Here is a 19676-nt window from a genome sequence, read left to right as displayed (position 1 = left end):
TCTCATTTATTTGTTTTGGTCATTGTCAACTAACACTCTGTATACTATTTTTCAATTTTTTTCCTTACTCATACATTATGAACATCTTTCCATGTCTCTTTTCATCTGCTACATCATTCCTATATATATGTATATTTTAAGATTGATTTATTTATTTGAGAAAGAGAGAGAGAGAGAATGCAGGTGGAGGGGCAGAGGGAGAGGGAGAGAGGGAGAAACTCAAGCAGACTTCCCTGCTGAGCACAGAGCCTTATGCAGGGCTTGATCCCATGATTGTGAAACTATGACCTGAGCCGAAACCAAGAGTCATCACTTAAATGAGTGCAAAACCCAGGCATCCGAAGGACTCCTTGGCACGTGTAGAATTCCTTCTTTGAATAAAACATGAGAAAATTTAAAAATAAAAAAAATTCCTTACTTTTGGCAACATAAGGATTGCCACCCTAGACCAACCCCAGTTGATACCCGGCCAGTATAGCCTCAGAGGTGTCAGGAACATTATGGGAAGCTGCGTATGTATGTGCATAAGAGGGCCAGCTTTGGAAACATTAGCACTGGACTTGTGAAGAGCTATTTTCTACCAGAATTTTTTCCCACAAATTCATTGAACTTTTGGCCTTCAGAGTAAGGTCAGGCCTGTCCTTCAGGAAGATGAATGTGGATAAAGTGAAGAGAAAGAAAAATTGTGAGTTGGCAGGGCCTGCCATGGGATTTATGAAAGTGTGATAGAAAAGTGAAGCCAGAAAACCTGAAATCCCAAGTCTGTATTTCAAGGGTGATGATATTTAGAGTACTATGGCCTCTAAAGTAACACTCAAGAGACAGGTAGATCTTCACCCTTAAATTTTAGATTAATTAAGGGGGAAAAGAGACTTTACATTCACCTGGAACCAAAGGACTTGCAGAAAATGATCATCTTCATTCTTTCCTGTTGCCCCCAGCCCATTCTCATGCCTCACACAACTCCTGGAACACCATCTCTTCTCATAGTGCCAGCGATTCTCAGAGAGATTCTCAAAAAAAGCAAACCAAGATGGCGTTAATTATCCAGCTCTTGCTTTATCAAGATGCGATATAATCTGAAAACAAATGTTGAAGAAAGGTGATGAATGTAAAAGATCATGAGACTCTAACTGAACCATTGCACAATTAAGACAACAGGGCCAAGTTCAACAACCAAGAGAGACATGGAGCCCAAAAGCTATCATGTGGTTATTTAATTCTAGAAAGGGGAACTATATGAGGGTGTTGAGGGGAGTAATGAAAGGAGCAGTTAAAATGTAAATTGCCCACTGGAGACTATTTTAAAATGCTTTCTTGGAGTACCTTGCGAGGAGCTCCAAAGTCAATAATAAAAGGGTCTATAAATGCATCAAGGCAGAAAGCCAACTAGATAATCAGTGAGACCACTTGACCCAGAGCTACCCTGAGAGAGAAAATGGAGAGGCAGTTGTTTTCTTTTTAACTCTCTAAAAATAAAAAGAGATGACAAGGACATCTTCACTTCCTCTTTTAAAAGATATTCTCATAAATATGGACTTGAACGCAAATAGGACCGGGAGCAACCAATGGCAGCAAGAGACATCCTGAGGGGGAAGCCACTGGGTAAAATTTATGTCTAACAGATGACAATAAGCTTCCCTACCAGGGGTTGTAAAATGCACCATATAGGTAAGAATACAGCCCCAACTGCATCCACAGAATATTGATTCTCTGATATACTAGCCTAAGTACATACTGTGGGCAAAAAGGCCAGCCAAATACTGGGATCTCCTAGAACAGCATTGGCCAAGACACACAAAGCTTTGTACTTCCTAGTGCAAAATCAGGGTATGATCACTCCTGTCTGCAGTTTGGATGGACATATCCCAAGGAATATTAATGGTCACAATAGTCTCTATGTTAAATGCATATCCTTGGGACCTCATGTGCTAAATAGTATGTATTGGAATTATCTCAAATTCTTGCAATATTCCCATAATGTACTCCTTTTTTGAAAAAAAAAAAATTACAGAAAGGGAATCAGAGGCCTGTAGCCATTAAGCAAGTTGCTCATGTTCACTAGCCATTAGGGGTTGGGATTTCAATCCAAAAGACCAACAGAAGGTCTTAGGAAGAAGGAAGGAAGAGGAAGAAGAACTGAAACAAAAGATAACGTTCCTCAGTCTGAAAGGCGGAGCTGTAATACGATCAAACCCAAAGTAACACAAAGTTCTGTGACCGGGTAAAATTATGAACCAGGTACACATAGTATGCGACTCCTTAGGACATCTAAAATTAAAAATACAAACTCTTTAACAATATCTCTCAGAGACTGTTGTATTTAAGTACATAAAGGGCTTCCTCAGTTGTTTGTTTCATAGGTGTTCAATTTTCATTGTATGGATATGTGTTTACCTTTTATTTATTTATTTATTTAAAGATTTTATTTATTTATTTGACAGACAGAGAGATCACAAGTAGACAGAGTGGCAGGCGGGGGGCGGGGAAGCAGGCTCCCTGCTGAAAGCAGAGAGCCCGATGCGGGTCTTGATTCCAGGACCCTGAGATCATGACCTGAACCGAAGGCATAGGCTTAACCCACTGAGCCACCCAGACACCTCTGTACGTTTATTTACTGATGAATTTGTAAATATTTTTGAATTGGAAAAAAAAAACATGCACAGTCAAAGAAAAGTCATGCATTTCAAGAGGCATTACAATGAGAAGAAAATGACCTTCCTATGGCAAATACTCTCACCCACATCTGAGAGGACACCAGTGTTAACAATTCCTTATATTAACTTCCAGAAATTTTTGATGCACACACACACACACACACACACACGTTATATTGCACATCATGTTTTTTGTAAGACTATAGGACATGTGCATGCATATATTGCTTCAGATTTATTTTATTAAAAATGGGAGCTTGACTTTTAATTCTGCATTTCTTACTAAATCTATCTTAAGGAGCTTCCTATATCAATATATTTCACATTTTCTATAACATCTGCACAGTGTTTCACTGTATAACTTAATTCACTTGACCAGTCTACATTTAATAGACAATAAGGTCATTTCAAGTCTTCTGCCATTGAAATAAGGCTGCCGTGAACATTCTTGGTGGTATTTTTGAACATATATGAGAAAACATTTGTAAAATAAGTTCCTGATGGTATGATTAGCAGATTCCAGGTATATGCATTTAATTAATTAATTATTATTTTCATTTAATGCATTTGTGTGGTTCAGCACTTGAAGTAGTATAACAAATTAAATACTGAAAAATCTCACCACCCCATCCCTCATAATTATACTTCCTTCATCATCTATATGTAAAGATTTTATTAGCTTCTTGTGCATCCTTCTGGATTGTTCTTTATTCAGTTGCAAGAAAATGAAAATATATATTCTTATAGCCTCCATTCTTACCCCAATAGCACATACTGCATACATTGTCCTGTATCTTACATTTTTTACTTAATATACCCTCCAGATCTTTCCATATAAGCACAAAATGTTTATCCACAGTTTTTACAGCTGCATACTATTCTGTAGTGTAGCTATTCCATAACTTAACCAATCCCCTTCTGCTGGACACCAAACTTACTTCTAAATTTTTGCTACTGCAAACAATGCAGTGATTAATAAGTATGCACATACTTAATTTTACATTCATATAAATAAATATAGAAACATGCATAAAGTGTGTCACCAGTTGGGTAAAGAAAACAAGTGAGGGGTGCCTGGGTGGCTCAGTTGGTTAAGTGATGGACTCTTGATTTCAGCACAGATTATGACCTTCAGCGTTTGGGAGATTCAGAGTCCTGAATCAGGCTCTGCTCTGAGTATGGAGGCTGCTTAAGACTATATCTCTCCCTCTCCTGCTACCCCTCCCCCTGCTTATGCTCTCTCTATGAATAGATAGCTAGATACGTAAATAAATGCATACATAAATAATCCATAAATAAAGGAAAACAGAATACAAATCTCTGTTGACTGACCATTTTTTAAAAAATAAGATTATTTATTTATTTATTTATTTATTTATTTGAGAAGGAGTGAACACAGAGGAAGAGGGAAAGGGAGAAGCAGACTCCTTGCCAAACAGAAAGCCCATTGTGGGGCTGGATCACAGGACCCTGATTTCATGACCTGAGCAGAAGACAGAGGCTTAACCCACTGAGCCACCCAGGTGTCCCTGGCTGGCAAATTTTTGACAAATTCCTTGAAAGGATAAACAAAAAAAATAATAATAATATTCCTTACTGGGTAGGATGGAAACTGAATGTAAGGGAACAAGGTAGGAAAGAGATTTTTCTCTGTACATGTTTTTATATATTTTATTACTTAAGTCATGTGACGAGATGCTGTGGTGTTGTATTCTGTCCCTATTTTGGAAAGTATGTAATATGTATCAAAATCTGTTTATGACAGGTTCCTGTGAACTTTTGGGGTAATTAAAAAAAATAGGCCATTTAGGACTTCCATAGGCTCTTGAGACAAAGTTCTAAGTGTCCATGATGCTTCTCGTCTGAACTCATCCCTTCCGTGTCCCACCCAGCTTGTGGCACAACCTCAGTGTGATTTTTCATGAGTTTTCAACCCAGTTGATTAATTTAATATTTCTCCCATCAGCACTTTCCTGAAACCCTAGAAATATTAGATGTGCCAGTTAACAGATCCTTCCTACAGAATTGAATTAAGAAGTGTAATTGATAGAAAATGCCCATATGACACACAGATCCCACATTGGGGAAGAGACAACACATGGCTGTGGAGACTCCCCAGCAGCCCGGGTTTGCCAAGCTCAGGTGAGAGCCCACAGGGGAGATGGAGCACATACTGCCTTGAGCTTCAAGCCTCGTGGGTTCCCCCACCCCCAGCTGAACCCTCTGGAACTACTCTCACTTCAGTTGGCTTCTTTGAACTGCAATTTCTGGGAATATCCAGCAATGTCCCCTCCCACCACACACCCCTTGGACCTTCTGGGAATTTTAGGACTACCTACTATATTCTGGCCCTGCCTTTCAGTTCGTCTTTGACTGCAACCTTCAACAAGTCATACTATAATAAGCAGGAGGTACTGGGGGGATTCTATTAGTCAGTGGATCATTTTCCTCCCTCCTCCCAATATTTTTTACCCCTCTCTCCTAAAGCCTTCCTGTAACAAGTAGGTCCCCAAAGGCTTCCCTTCCCCTCAGGCTTAGAACCACCTTCTAAATTTGTATTATAATTTTATTACCTTTAAGTTTATTATATATATTACATATCAAAGATCATCTCTCTTTAGAATTAGAGCAAATATTAAAAAGCCAGTGCTTCTTAGATGGTGAACCCGAAGTTGAAGTAACAGAGGTCCAAGACTCTACAGCATTCCAGCTACTCATGGGATAAGTTATACCAATGGTAACTTTGGTTTTTCATCTACCCATGTGTGAGGGGTTGAATTATGTCCCCCCAAGAAGAAATGTTGGAGTCCTGACCCATAGTACCTCTTAATGTAACCTTATCTGGAAATAGGGTCTTTGCAGAGGGATTCAGGTTAAGATGAGGTCCTACAGGATCAGGGTGGGCCCTAATCCAAATGAGGGGCACCCTTATAAGAAGATGAAAATTTGAATGCAGATAGACACCAAAGGAAAAGGACCATGTGAAGACAGAAGCAGAGAGTTGATATTATGTTGTCATAGCTGGAGCCACTCGAAGCTGAAAAAGACAAGGAAGGATTCTCCTCCAGAGGTGTTAGAAAAACATGGCCATGCCAACACTTTGTGGACTTCTGGTTTCCAGAACCAGGAGAGATAGATTTGTTGTTTTAAGCCACCCAGGTTATGGTTACTTTATTATGGAAGCCCTGGAAACTAGTATACTGTGTATTTGTTCACTTCTGAAAATGTCCCGCCTATGTCCCTTCTTGATGTTTCCACATATTCTCACCCCAAACTGGAATGTCACTCAAGCATCTTCAGAGAGGCTGTCTGCGGCAGCAAAGATGGGATTTCCGCATCACACACCCTGAAGTCTGAGACCAAGTTGCCTTTTCCTGCCACCTCCCTGGCATTGCCAGTAAGCACTCAAGAGTCTTCACACCAAAGGGGGCACAGCACACGAGAATGCTCAGGAGATCAGAGGTCTGGCTCCATATCATTACTTTGCACATATTCCCACATCCAGTGGGCTTCTTGTCTTGTCCCGGGTCCAGGTATTTGGAAAATGTCTTCCTTTGCTTATTTCTACCTCATTGTGGAAGAAGGCACCCACCAGCTTTGTCCACCCCAAATGCCTTGGAGCTCTGCAGTGATGAGAAGAAGGCAGAAAAGGCCATTTTCAAAGCCCTTTGCCTAAAGAGCACCTGGAAGACTGATTTGGCAGGTTCTCCCTTCAGATTTCCTCTCAGGTGATCATGGATTTGGCAGTGGGGCACTTGGCTAATCCTCAAAGAACACAAATCAAAACACCCCATTCTCCTGCCTCATAATTATGTTATCCAGTTACTCCCCTCAAGCCGGTGATAAAAGGAAATCTAGTGAGTGGGTGCTCGACAGGTGGCCTTAAAAGGTTTAAATTGCCACTTGAAGTTGGGCTGATGAAAGGGGTCTGTGCAGGTGTGACTTACATGGACAAGGATGGGGAGGGGGTCGGCTCAGAGCACACCCAAGGATAGAGGGTTAGGCAAGTGTCTTCCCTGGGGTTCATCTTCCGTTACTGACCCAGATGCAGAGATAGAAGCCTGGGCAGCATCAGGACTGTGGGCTGGCCCTGAGAGAAATATTGAGGACTTGGTTTCTCCATGCTTTGTGGAAGATCAGCCCATTTCAGGGCCTACTCTGAAGAGACCCAGGAAAGCTCTTATGGTACTTAGCTTAAAAGACTGAATTCAAGGGGCGCCTGGGTGGCTCAGTGGGTTAAAGCCTCTGCCTTCGGCTCAGGTCATGATCCCAGTGTCCTGGGATCGAGCCCCGCATCGGGCTCTCTGCTCTGTAGGGGAGCCTGCTTCCTCCTCTCTCTCTGCCTGCCTCTCTGCCTACTTGCGATCTCTGTCTGTCATATAAATAAAATCTTTAAAAAAAAAAAAAAAGGCTGAATTCATTGGGAGCTAATCTTCCAGATTCTATTCTGGCCAATTGATCCCATCTTCAACATTCATCTTCAGTTATGTCCCCCTGTTTTCATCCCATGGAAATCTGTGAAAAAGTTCCTGTGCCATATTGGTTACTTCGAATGGGGAGTTCTGCTTCTTCACAAAGCTCATGTTTTCAGAATTTTGAGGGCCTCCCATTCCGCTTGGGCTATCTCTACATTTGGAACTTCTTGACATGGCATCATATTTATTTTTCTTGAACCCTATTGAATATATATTCCCCAAAGTCTACTGTAGATATCCTATAAATGTGGTGTTCCCTTAGCTTTTAAGACCTCTAGAATGAGAGGACCCCTTCCTCCCTGGATTTCTATGACCTCATTTCATCAGCCTCAGGTTTTTTTTTTGTTTTTTTTTTTTTTTTTTTTTAATTAAATCGAGAGGCAGCAACTGGAGAGTTGCAGTTCCCTCCCATCTTTTCATCTTCCCTCTGTCAGATCTGTATCCACAACAGGGAAGCATTTTCCATACGCTTCCACTTTGAGGGACTGACCAGACCCCACCCTCTCCATCAGACCTGCTTCTTTGGGGAAAAAAGTGATTTTCTGTTGACATCATGGGTGCAACATTACTAACATAATTAGGGAAGGCTAGCACTTGAAATAGGTAGTAGGGCAAGGGTGGGACAGTAAGTGTCTCAGTTAGAATTCTCAACTGAATTGTCTTTTTTATTTTTAACCTTTAATGAGAAAGTTGAAATTATTGAAAACTTATTCCATGAGATACACAGCACTTTACATGTACTTTTGACAGCTCGTCACATATTGGGTAGTTACAAATCATCAACCTCTGAAAAGATGAAACGGTGAAGGGTACCTGGTCCCCAACATACGCCCTCTCCCCAAAATTGCAGTTGCCATAGCTCAGTTTTCGGTTCCATTCCTCATTCATCAAGCCATAACTATTAAGCATTGGGATTCCCATGTATTACAAAAGTTAGTCTAATGGCTGTAACCAGTAACTGCCAAATCTTAGTGCTTCATGAATTAAAAGGCTCATTTCTCATCTGGGCCACAGCCCAGCGGCAGTGACTGAATCCTGAATGGTCTCATGCCTACTGCATTTGCCTTTGCCAGGAACTGGACTTCTCAGCCTCCATTGTGCTGCTGGTAGTCATGTGACCAAGTTCTAGCCAATGCGAGAAAAGGTGAGTCTTTGGGGCTGCCTAGAGTTGCCTTACATACCAAAAGGAAAGCATTTTTTTCCCCCTATTGCCTCCTTCTTTGGAGTCCTGCTAGGGATTTGGTGTTAGCATGCAAGACTTTTTTACCTGGATAATTTCAATTCTGTATTGTCTCCTGCCTCCAGTTCCTCTTCTTCCCCTCTTGCCTTTACTTGGCAACCAAATCGTCTTACAAAAACACCTGTCTGATCATATCACTTCTCTTTGCAAAAAAGCACGATTCCCTTGCCTAAAAGACACCTCCAAATGCCTATGTTTAAGGATAAGGTGTATGATCCACCAGGAGTATGCCTGATTCCGTGGCAGCGTCTGTTGACATGAGACAACAGCATGTGGATGAAAAGCCAACATGGTGAGGAATGGCCAAGGAGAAGGATGGAAGAAGCACAGGCCCCTGGAGGCATCCCTGTGCTTCTGAGCCAGTCCTAGACCCTCTCATTATGGACCTCCAGACTCCTTATTATGGGAGATAATTACGTCTCCTCTTTTGTTGTTGCTACTTGCTGAGTTGGACCCTTCATGGTCTGTTCCCAAACCAACTAGTCAGCCCTCATCACCATGTATCTTGCCCTCAAGCTACTACAAGCTACGAAAACATCCTCCTGCCTTTTTTTTTTTTTTGTATTTATGTCCCCCCCTCACCCCCGCCTTGAATGCTCTTCTCCTGCTCCTGTTTCAGGAACCCAGATCGTCACCCCTCTTTTTTGAGACCCGGTTCTGATGGTTCTCCCTGCAGGGAGCCATCACTGCTTTCCTCCAGGCATGCTTTGCCTCCTTAAGGCCCTTTCTTTCTACCTTCAATGACAACTGACAAGCCAGATATACATTTTCTTCTAAACATTTGGAAAAATCCAGGCTTCTCCATTGGTAAGAGCCACTTAAGGTCGGGGCAGTGTTTCACTTCTCTCTGAGTTCCTGGCACCCAGCACCCCATATCCTCTATTTATTATACCATATACTGTTATGGTTAAGTTATACTATATTTATTAAACCCTATTTATTAAGTACATTCTGCCCCTGTTCCAGGAGCCCATCACACTACGAGCACAGCTCAACGCCTTCTCCCCATGTACCACAGCTACACATTGTCTCATGAATTCCTGGAATGTTGGAGTTGGAAGAGACTTGCAGCTTTCCTAAAGTTTATTACAGTGCTAGCTACATTGACTGGGAAAAAAAAAAAAAAAGGATTCCAGGAACAAATATATTTGGGAAACACTGAGTTAAACAAAATTTAAACATGTCTTTCATGGTACAACTTCTCAGAGCTCATAATAAGTTAATATGTATTGGGAGTCTCTGAGAAAAGAATATGGCAACATCTCTCAATGGCCCAACCCCTGACGGTGGAACCCTCTTCTCCCACAGCATTCCCATTGACTCTGTTCTAGGGGACACATGCTGGGATGCTCTGATATGCTACAAGTCCCTCATTCTACAGGTGGGAGTGCAGAGCCAAGCCAGCAAAGAGGCTGCCTGTTCCTGGCTCAGTCTCTCCATCCAGCTCTGTGGCTCCAGCTTGCTCTTCTTGGCCACTTTCTGGCCACACCACTAATTTAGCACTTTGCAGATGTTGGTCATGTATTCACTTATGTCTAGAACTAAATTATAACTTTCTGAAAGGGAGAGGCCATTCCAACACGGTTCCGATCCCCTCGCTGTGCAATCAGGCGTGTGGTCAGTATATGTTTATGGCAGAATGAATGGAGAGAGAATGAGCGAGAGAGGTAAAAGTTTATCTGTGTTTTGAGAAGTGATCATATATCTCTTTGGGACCCAGACTAGACCCACCATTATCACATGTACCCCTAAAAAGGGAAATGCTTCCCATTACTTCATCATCATGTTTTCTCATTATCAGTTGTAAGGAATATCCTGATTTCAGGTGTGTTAAAACAAATGTGTTTCTTAAAATTCATGAAATACAGAAGAGACATTAACTCAAAGCAAAACTCCACTCTACAGATAACCTCATTCCACTAGAAATTCAAAATTACCCAAAGCCTCAGAGTGGGAAGGGAGTGGGAAGAAGAAAAGGCTTGGGAGTCACAGGGGTGACAAAGAACAGCTAAGGGAATTCTGCCAAGGGCCAAAGCTGCGAGCGCCTTGAGGTTTGCAAGGGCGGTGGCCATTGCCGTTGGGCTGGCTCCAGCTGAAACCCAACAGGCAGGACACACAAATGGCATCAATTAATCTGAGATTGGTAATGACATGTTTGTTTTGGATTGAAGGAATGCCATTGTGGCTTCAGTGCAGTGGCTGGGTTGTTGTGGATGGAGGGCGGGGAAATGCGTGTCCTGGACGCAGACAGGCTACGGCCTTTGAAACCCATCCAAGAGGGTTCCGGGGTGTTTTTGGTAGTTGGGAGTCTCTGGGCGACAGCATTTTCCCAAAGAACCTCAAAGTAAAGCAGCAATTGCCTTTTCGGAACCTGTGAACCGGAGGCTAACCCTCATAGGCCGAGCTCCCACAGGACATGTTCCCCAGCAGATCTGTGCATCTTCACATCTTTGTGTGTGTGTGTGTGTGTCTGTGTGTGTAAGAAAGACTTCTTTCTCTGTGTAAACACTGGGGCCAGGGGAAATCATTTTCCCTCTGCCAAAACCCAGTCCAAATTCACGTGTTCAACATTTCACACCAGACCCCATGCCCTCAGTGGTCAGGCTGGCTTTCCTTTGGCCAAACACAGCCCTCTGCATTGGGAGAGGGTGACCTGGGGTAGAAGGGCACTCCTGGGGCTTATTTAAAAAGGGCACCAAAGTCTCCTAGGGAAGGAAAATCGCTCTTTCCAGAAAGGTTTTTCATGATTATGTGCAAATGAATCTGAAACACATGGATCAAATTTCCCTGAAATTACACACAGTTTTAAAAATTAAGAGGGAAAAGGGAATGGTTTTTCTGGTAACCCCAAAACATCTGAAGAAGAAATACACACACTTGTGCACACAAAAATAAACCAAATCATGGTAGCTGAGGCCTCGTATATAAATGCAGGATCCAGCTGAACTTGTCCTTCCTAGGTTGGTAAGGGTAAGGCCTTTCCTTTTGTCAGCTGATAGGGAGACTCTGTGGCTGGGTATCCTTCTCTGGCTAAGACACACTGCAAGTCTGATGGGGGAGGCAGGGCAGCCGGGAAAAAGCTTATTTTCTGCCGGTTAAGCCTCTCCATTACTTACCTTTACCTTTATGAATGCTGTTAAGATTTGGGCTTTAACATACATAACTTTAAATCAGTAATATCCTTCACGGTTCCATGATTTGTTAGCTCCATATGTAACCTCTTGGCCCATTCAGTTGGCTCCAACTCAAATCCCGTTGTTCCTTTGCTTTCAGCTTTCTTTTTACGGGGAAGGGGCATGGAGTGGAGGAGGTGAGCAGGCAGAAGAAATGAGAAGAAGCTAGAGAAATGAGAAAAAGTGGAATTCCTTCTACCGAAATTTTTAAATGTGGAACTCATTGTCTGTACTGGCTTTGAGGAAAAAAAAAAAAAAGCTTAAATATTTGTTGAAGTCTGGATTTCTCCCTGCACCCGTTCCCCCCCATTCCCTCTTATAAAATTAAAGCTGAAGCTAGCAGTTCACGTCTAGTTCTTGAAATGTCACCAGCAACACTGCTATTATTCTGATTTTTCTGGGCAACGCCCGTTGGTTCCCTGCTGTAGCTCAATTAAGCTAACTCTGCATCCCGCGGATCTGGCCTGACAGCTGCATTGAATTTGGGTTCATTGGGTGATTTATCGGGCCTGCTGATGTATAGCCGCGTGATTTAGGAGTGCAAAAAACCCTGGAATGCACCAAAAAGCAATACATGCATTATTATTAATAATAATAATAAAGATAAATGTCAGCCCCCAGGGACTCTGGTGGCCCTTGCCACTCCATTTAACATTTTAACGGTGGCATGTGGCCCCTTCATGGCACTTGGTTCTGTCTGGTGCCTTCGAGGAGGCTAAGAAAAGGTTATTTGTCAAATGCTAGGTCAGCGTTGGGAGGGGGGTTATGTGTAAAGCTCTAGGTCAGACCAGCCCAGCTGCATTCTTGTCCCTGTCATTGAACGAGTTGAACTTTGTCACATTATTAAGCTGTCAGCAACGCCAGGGCGTTGTTTAGATTTCTGGTGGGAACTCCTCACACATGCTCCGGGGCTCCATGGGGATTTTATCAACACCATTGTAAAACAGGCACAAATGAGCTGTGCTGGAATTGCCCTGGGAAGACTGGGCTCACTTGGCCTCATCAGGCAGAAATGGAAATACCAGAGTCGGGTGCTCGTGCCACCCACAGACACCCTCCCTGGTTGCCTCTGCCAACACCCGCTGCACAGCAGGTCCCCCTGCTCTGCTCTGTCGCTCCTCTCTGTGTAGCTGGGTGAGGCCTGCCTTGGCCTCGCCCACACTCTGTGCCAAGGAGCTCTGAGTGCAGACTCATGCTCAGCTGAAGTGACCCCCCAGTGGGGCTGTGGTTGAAGTCCAAGTTCAGCTCTTTGACTTCCCCAGTGATCCCTCATTCTCCCCAAGATCCAGTTCCTCTCTCACTGCCTGGGACCCAAATGTTCTCCTAGTGTTAGTTTTCCAGGCAAGGAGCTGGGAAACCTCCAGATACAAATTACAGAAGCTGAACTATCAAGAATTATGGGGTGCACTGTCTCCACAAAGAAGGTCTGCATTTAGAGGGGCCTGGAGTCAAGAGCTGGGCTTCGGGTTTTAGCTAGTAACAACAGACTCCAGCCGAGGAAGGGGTTCGGGGCTAGGGGTTTCCAGCAGCCCTCACATCATACCGCCAAACTCAGCTGTCTCCAAATAAGGGACAGAGGGTGTCAGGGAAGGGGCATGGACAAAACATGAGTGAAAATGAGACACCTGCAATGTAGTTACAGAATCCCTCAAGTCTTTGAAAATAAAGCTAAGAAGGGAGGGTTCCCGCCGCAGTAAGGCCCACCATAGAGGACAGTCCTGGACGCGTTGGATCTCTTCAAACAGATCCAGGCTAGCCTTGAGCAGTGTGAGAAGAAAAAAACACTCACAAATCTACCCCCATGTGCTCTGTGACCTTGGGCCACAGACATCTGTACAGTGGATAGAAAAGTAGCATGAACGCTGTAGGCTGATGTGGGGACCCAGCGGGATGACAGAAAGAATGATGTGAAGTATATTCCTGAATGCAGGAGGTTACCCTGCCACTCTGTTTTCTGGAGAAAACAGAATCAGGACTGGGTGCTCTTTGGCCCGGATGGCTGTTTCCACCCTGGCCTGCAGCTGCTCCAGGTTCTAGGGCCACCTGGGGTTCTAGCCCCAACGGGCTGTGTGAGCTCGAGAAACACACTGGGCTCTCTGGAGATAAGGAAGGTGCGCCGATGACTCGGTCCTCCTCTAACCTCTGTAGATTCATTTTCAACTTGCATGATCAAAACCAGAATGAAGGAGTCAGAGCCACTGTTCGGATCCGGGGGCTGTGAGGGGCTAAAACAATGTAGGCAGTGACACTTACACAATTGAGCGACCCACACCTAAGTAAAAACACATGGTCACTTCCCCTCCCCATTCCAGTGTACACAGCACGTGGGTGGTCCCCGCAGGGAAGTGGAAAAGATCGTGTACCTGCTTAGAGGATTTTTCCACATAAGAAGAGTCCCAGATCTTTCCCCAAGACCTCCCACTGCTGACAGTTTGGTCCATCACCCTGCAAAGAGCTCCCGGAGGATGCAAATCTTCTCCCAACAAGGCTCCTTCTCACTACCATGGAGAGCTAGCTAGCGACCTCATTAAATCAGGTCCATCCAGGCCTTTGGATGGGTGTTCTGGATACATCCGGTGGGAGCCACAGCCCTCTCCCGAGCCATGCAAGGCATGACAGCTTCTCCTCTTTCAGAGTCTGTGGCCGTGAATATTGTTAATAACAACCAGAGGTTATTGCGTTTGTTAACAAGAAAGGCCAGCAGAAGGCAAATGCTCACCCCTGGGCATGAGACACCAAGACACTGAGACAGGCCACTGACATGCCATGGCCCAGACTTGGGATTTTAAATGGAGAAAGCCTGAAGTTCCCAGTTCTGACATCATGTAATCCTCAGCAAGCCACTTCCGTTTCCTGTACTGCTTCCTGAATTATCGACTGGAAAGAAAGATAATTCCACCTGCCCTCCCCATGTCTGCTCCCCAGGAGCTCTGCTGACTAGAATCCTAAGCGGCGCTTTTAACCATACCTCTCTCCAAGAGGGTGAAATGAAAGAATACACTGAAAGGAGGCAGGCATGCAGTAGGAGCTCAATAATTATTTGCTGTCGTGATCACTGCCTTCCTCTCTGCTTTCTAGAGGTGGTCAGTGCTGGATGCTGAGCTGAATGGAATGCAAATATGATTTCATTTTAATCCTCATGACTTGAGGGAGGTGATGGTATTTTGCAAAGTTTACAGATGGGGAAACAGAGGCTGGAGAGGATAGTTTCTCCAACTCCCAAGCTGGTGACTTTTCATTTCATTTTCTTTTTTTTTTTTTTTTTAATATTTTATTTATTTATTTGACAGAGAGAGACACACAGCGAGAGAGGAACAGAAGCAGGAGGAGTGGGAGAGGGAGAAGCAGGCTTCCTGCTGAGCTGGGAGCTTGATGAGAGGCTCAATTCCAGGACCCTGGGATCATGACCTGAGCCGAAGGCAGATGCTTAACTGACTGAGCCACCCAGGCGCCCTGTTTTTTTTTCTTTTTTCATTTCTGATGCAATGAAATAACTTGTGTGGAAGCACATACTGTTGTTAACTCTTATTGGTGTTATTTCACTAAAGACCCTGGCTTCCTGGTAGAACCTTGATCAGTTAGGATACATTTAGCCCCGCGCAACGGGATCCTCAGCCTTTAGCTGTCAGTGGCCCAGATGAGAAAACCCGCCACGCTCAGGCCTACTTCCACAATTCTTCTCTGGGTGTTCCCTGTGTTTATAATTGCTTCCTCCCATACCTCCTGCCAACAGTGATCCTATTCCACAATAAAGGATAATTGTAACTCATATTCATCTCCAATAAGTGTAGTCCACCCTAATATTGCCATTTTGTAAACTCGTGAACACTTAACCTGCGAAAGAGGTGGGCTAGCCTGGCCCCTGAAAGCATGGACTCTGGAGCCACGCTGACAATATTTGATTGCTGCCCACAATATCCACTAGGTTTATGACCTTGGGCACATCACTCGGTCTTCCTGGGCCTCAGTCTCCTCATCTGTAAAATGAGATAATAGTGGTACATACCTCATGAGATTATTTTAGGAGCTAAGAGTGTTCATGTAGAATGACTTTGTGCCTGATGCACAGTAAATGCCATTTGTGTGCTCTTACTTTATTTAAATTCAGCTATCCCTTTCACTACTTAGGGCCTAGATTATAAGACTAATAGAGATTTATCTAGATCAGTCAATCAGATGACAATTATGGTCACTGAAGTTTAGAGAGGTTAAAACTTTCAAGGTCACAAGGATGATCTAATACTGTTGGTTAGTCATTAAAACATGGACATCTTGATGTCAAGGGTGTGCTTTTAGGAAACTGAGAAATGTGTCAGAGACTCTGGATCAGAATTTCTCAAGGGGCTTCACTACAAACCATCAGAATCCCATGGGAGCATATTAAAAATTAGGAATCTTAGACCTCACTTCAGACTCCCTGAATCAGGTTCTCTATCTGTAAGCCTCAAATCTGCTTCCCACTTCCACCCACTTCCCAGGTGATTTATGAAAGAAAATGGATTGGTATCCACTGCTGGAGGGGTTGGCATTTCCTTCAGGCATAAGGCACAAGGCCTAGGACAGGGAGAAGCACTGCTTTAAGGACCAAAGCAGCCCACGGGGGGGGGGGGCGTGAAGTTCAATTTAGACAGGGAGGCACAGGGGAAGGCTCTCTTGGCTGTGGCTCAGCCTCTGTCCATCAGAACCATAGAGGATTTTAGAGACTGAGAAGTTTGGCCAACGCTCTAAATTTTCTTGAAGTGTTCCTGCTGAAGGAGGAGACAAAATGGGAAGGGCAACTCTCCAAGATCCGACCATCACTCCTAATCTTGGGCGTTTTTCCCAGGGCTGATTTCATTTAAAATGTCACTGGGGATGTGTGACAAGTTGGAGGACAACCGGGATAAAAGACCTCTAAATGAGTTTTCTGTTGCTGCATAGCAAATTACCACAAATTTAGCAGCTAAAAAACAGCACACATTTATTATCTCATAGCTCCTGTGGGTCAGGAGTGGGAGCCGAGCTCAGCAGGATCTTCTGCTTCAAAATCTCTCTCAAGGTTACAATCAAGATGGCTGCTGGAATTAAGCTCTAATCTAAAAGTTCCACCAGGGAAGAATTTGCCTCTGAGCCTCTGTGGTTGTTGGCAGAATTCAGTTCCTTCCAAGTTGTTGGACTGAGGGTCTTGGTTCCTTATTGGCTACTAGCCAAAGGGCCAAAGGCTGCTCTCACTTCCTGGACATTTGGACCTCTCCAACATGGCGACTTCCTTCATCATCAAAGCCAACAGAGGTGTCTGCTACCTTAAGGGAAGTGACAGTCTTTTGTAACCTAGTCATGGAAGTAGAGTCTGGTCACATAACATAATCAATGTTGCCATATTCTGTTGGCCAGAAGCAAGTTACTCAAGAGAAGGGGATTATACAAGGCTATGAATATTAAGAGATGGGGATCACTGGAAACTTCTATATTAAACATTTTATCTGTCAACAAAAGTGATTAAAACCATTGAACAGAACTGTAGAAGATTCAAATATGTCATAGGGACAGGATATATCAATACATATATATTAATTCATATATATCATCTCTTAAGTTATTATATTAGGTAGGTGTGAAATGTTATTTATTCTTGAAATATTTATTTATGAAATATTACTGATGACTGGCTAGAGATAGGTGTTTCCAGGCATCCTAAATGAATAAAATAGGAGACTGCCCTCAAGTGGATTTTAGTCCAAAAGGAGAGATAAATTATTATAATACCTGTGGTTAAATTCCCATTGCCTAAATCGTCACTCTGAAAACACCTCTAGACGTGAGAGCACAGGATCTCCTAAGAGCTCCTATTAAATGCAAATATATTATCCCAGGAGGGAGGACCCAAGTGATATACTTTATCAAGATTTGGCTGATGGTCACAGAACAGTTTTAAGTAGAAACACAAAGTCAGACATGGTGGCAGACTTGTGGTGGTGACCATGCTCTGCCTTGGAAGGCTCTAGAGGAGCCCCTCCATGACTGGGGGGAAGGCTGTGGCAGAAAGTGCCAGAAAGGCATAGGCGGGTAGATGTCTCTACCAAAGAGACAACACTCACCAATAATTCTGTTAGGGGTGGACTCCAGTTCCAGCCAACAGAAAGTTTGCAAAGAGAAGTGTGTGATAAAATATGGTGCCCTTTAGCTACATCTCCCACATCTCAATGTTGCTAATGCAAAAGGAAGTATAAAAGGGGGTTATTAATTGATTTTTATGCATCCAATAGGTATTTACTGATTGCTTTCTCTGTGCACAGCCTGCAGGCTCTGTCTGCCCCTGTGCAGCTTATGACCACAAACAAGATAACTAACTCCATGCGCCCCTTGTAATCCATGGGGAGAATCATTCCACAGCTCTCAAGGGAACACTGCCAAGCAGGAAAAAATATGGCCCCAATCCTCCTTGCATGGAGCATTCTGCGAGAGATCAGGGAAGCCAGCCTGACATTTATAAAGTGGGCGCCTCAGGTGCAAAGCACTTCTTGGAAAGAGAGCAAGAAAGAAAGCAAGAAGAAGTTTCTGAGGTTTGGAAAAAGCATTTGATAACAATGCTTAAGGGACTGCTTTTCTGAAGGATTTTAATGTGTTGCCCGAACTCTAATTGGTGTGGGAGAAACGGGACATAGAGATGAACAAACCATCTATTTGAAAGAAAGCCTGATGCTTGCTTCCCAGTGCCAGGCCTTCAGCAGGATGCCAGGCTCACTCTGGGCCAGGGAGATGAAAGGCCAAGGTCTCTAGCTGAGGCTCCTGGATGGAATCAACTACTTTATGATCTCCAAAAATCACAGTTGGAGGAGAAGAGGAGAGAAGGTTTGCCCTGAGCTCCCTAATTCTTGTTCTATTTTAAGCACCTACGTTTCTCTATTAACACTATGACTTATCAAGCCCACATCTGAACATTTTTTAACTTTGCTAAGGCTGGTCCCTCAAACTCTTGATAGCCCATGGAAACACCACATGCATAGGAAGAGTGCCCAAACCAGTGTCTTTGACCAAATCAGCCTCCCAAGGCCTGGGCTGAGGTCCTTGGGCGCAAAGGCTCTTGAAATTCAGCCCATGCTGTGGAGCCAACATGGCCGAAATGCTTCATGATGGAGGCCATGTCTCTGATATTTAGAGTCTCATGAGAATTGCATAGAATGTGCATCCAACCCCAAGGGCTCTGGAGGGAAGAATTTGAAACTTCGACAGAGTTCAGAAACCTCGAGATGCTAATCACAACGCAAAACTCAGGATCAAATGAGGTGAGAAGGTATTTCTTGATGACGAGAAGATCTCCCTTGGGGTGAATGTTCCTATCTTACAGAGATGCTGAGTGACAAAATTGGGGAAGGTGGGGGCTGGGAGATAGTCTTTTCCTGAGATTGTGCACAGGGTTTTCCTTTCTTTTTAGTTCCTCTTTCTGATTTTAATCCTTGTGATCTTTACACTATCAGGGGATAAAGACATATGTAGCACGTGACTTCACTTTGTTGAGTTTATGAGGTTATGATTTGTCTTAGTTCACATTTCTGACACTTTCCTCCCCACAACGGTTTTTGTTCTGGAACGTGAGGGCATCCCCTTAAGAACTGTCAGGGTTTATGCTGTGGTACAGGAGTAATGGGTGGGGGGAGGGCTAAGATGGAGAGAGGACACATGTCTACTTTGAGTCCCCCCTTGCTATCTGGATGTGCCTAGGAGATGAGCACTCTCTGGATTTCACAATGAGAAGTGACTAGGAGATTTTCTGCTATAATCCTTTCATCTTGGAAACCAGATGGACAGTTTGCCCAGGTCACAACAACACAAACCACCCAACTAAAACACAATGCCAGGTGCGTGCACCTCCAAGCCTAGACTCCTTCCCCATGCTTTGCCTCCCCAGGGAAGCTCCGACATTGACCCCAGGGAGAGATCCAAGCATCAGACACATTTGTTCTGAGGCCTTTGCAATGACTACTTTCTACTAAATCTCGGTGCTTTCTTCCAGAGGGTAGTGTGTCCTGACTCCCGTTGTGTCTCTTTTAGGGGGTCCTTCCAGCCATCTTCTGGGCCCCAGCAGATGAGATGATGCCTGCCCAGTTGAAGTGAACCCCTTGGTGGCAGAATACGCACCCATCTCTCTATC

This window comes from Mustela lutreola, chromosome 6, assembly GCF_030435805.1.
Source record: "Mustela lutreola isolate mMusLut2 chromosome 6, mMusLut2.pri, whole genome shotgun sequence".
In the NCBI taxonomy this organism is placed as follows: Eukaryota; Metazoa; Chordata; class Mammalia; order Carnivora; family Mustelidae; genus Mustela; species Mustela lutreola.
This window is presented reverse-complemented; position numbering follows the sequence as displayed.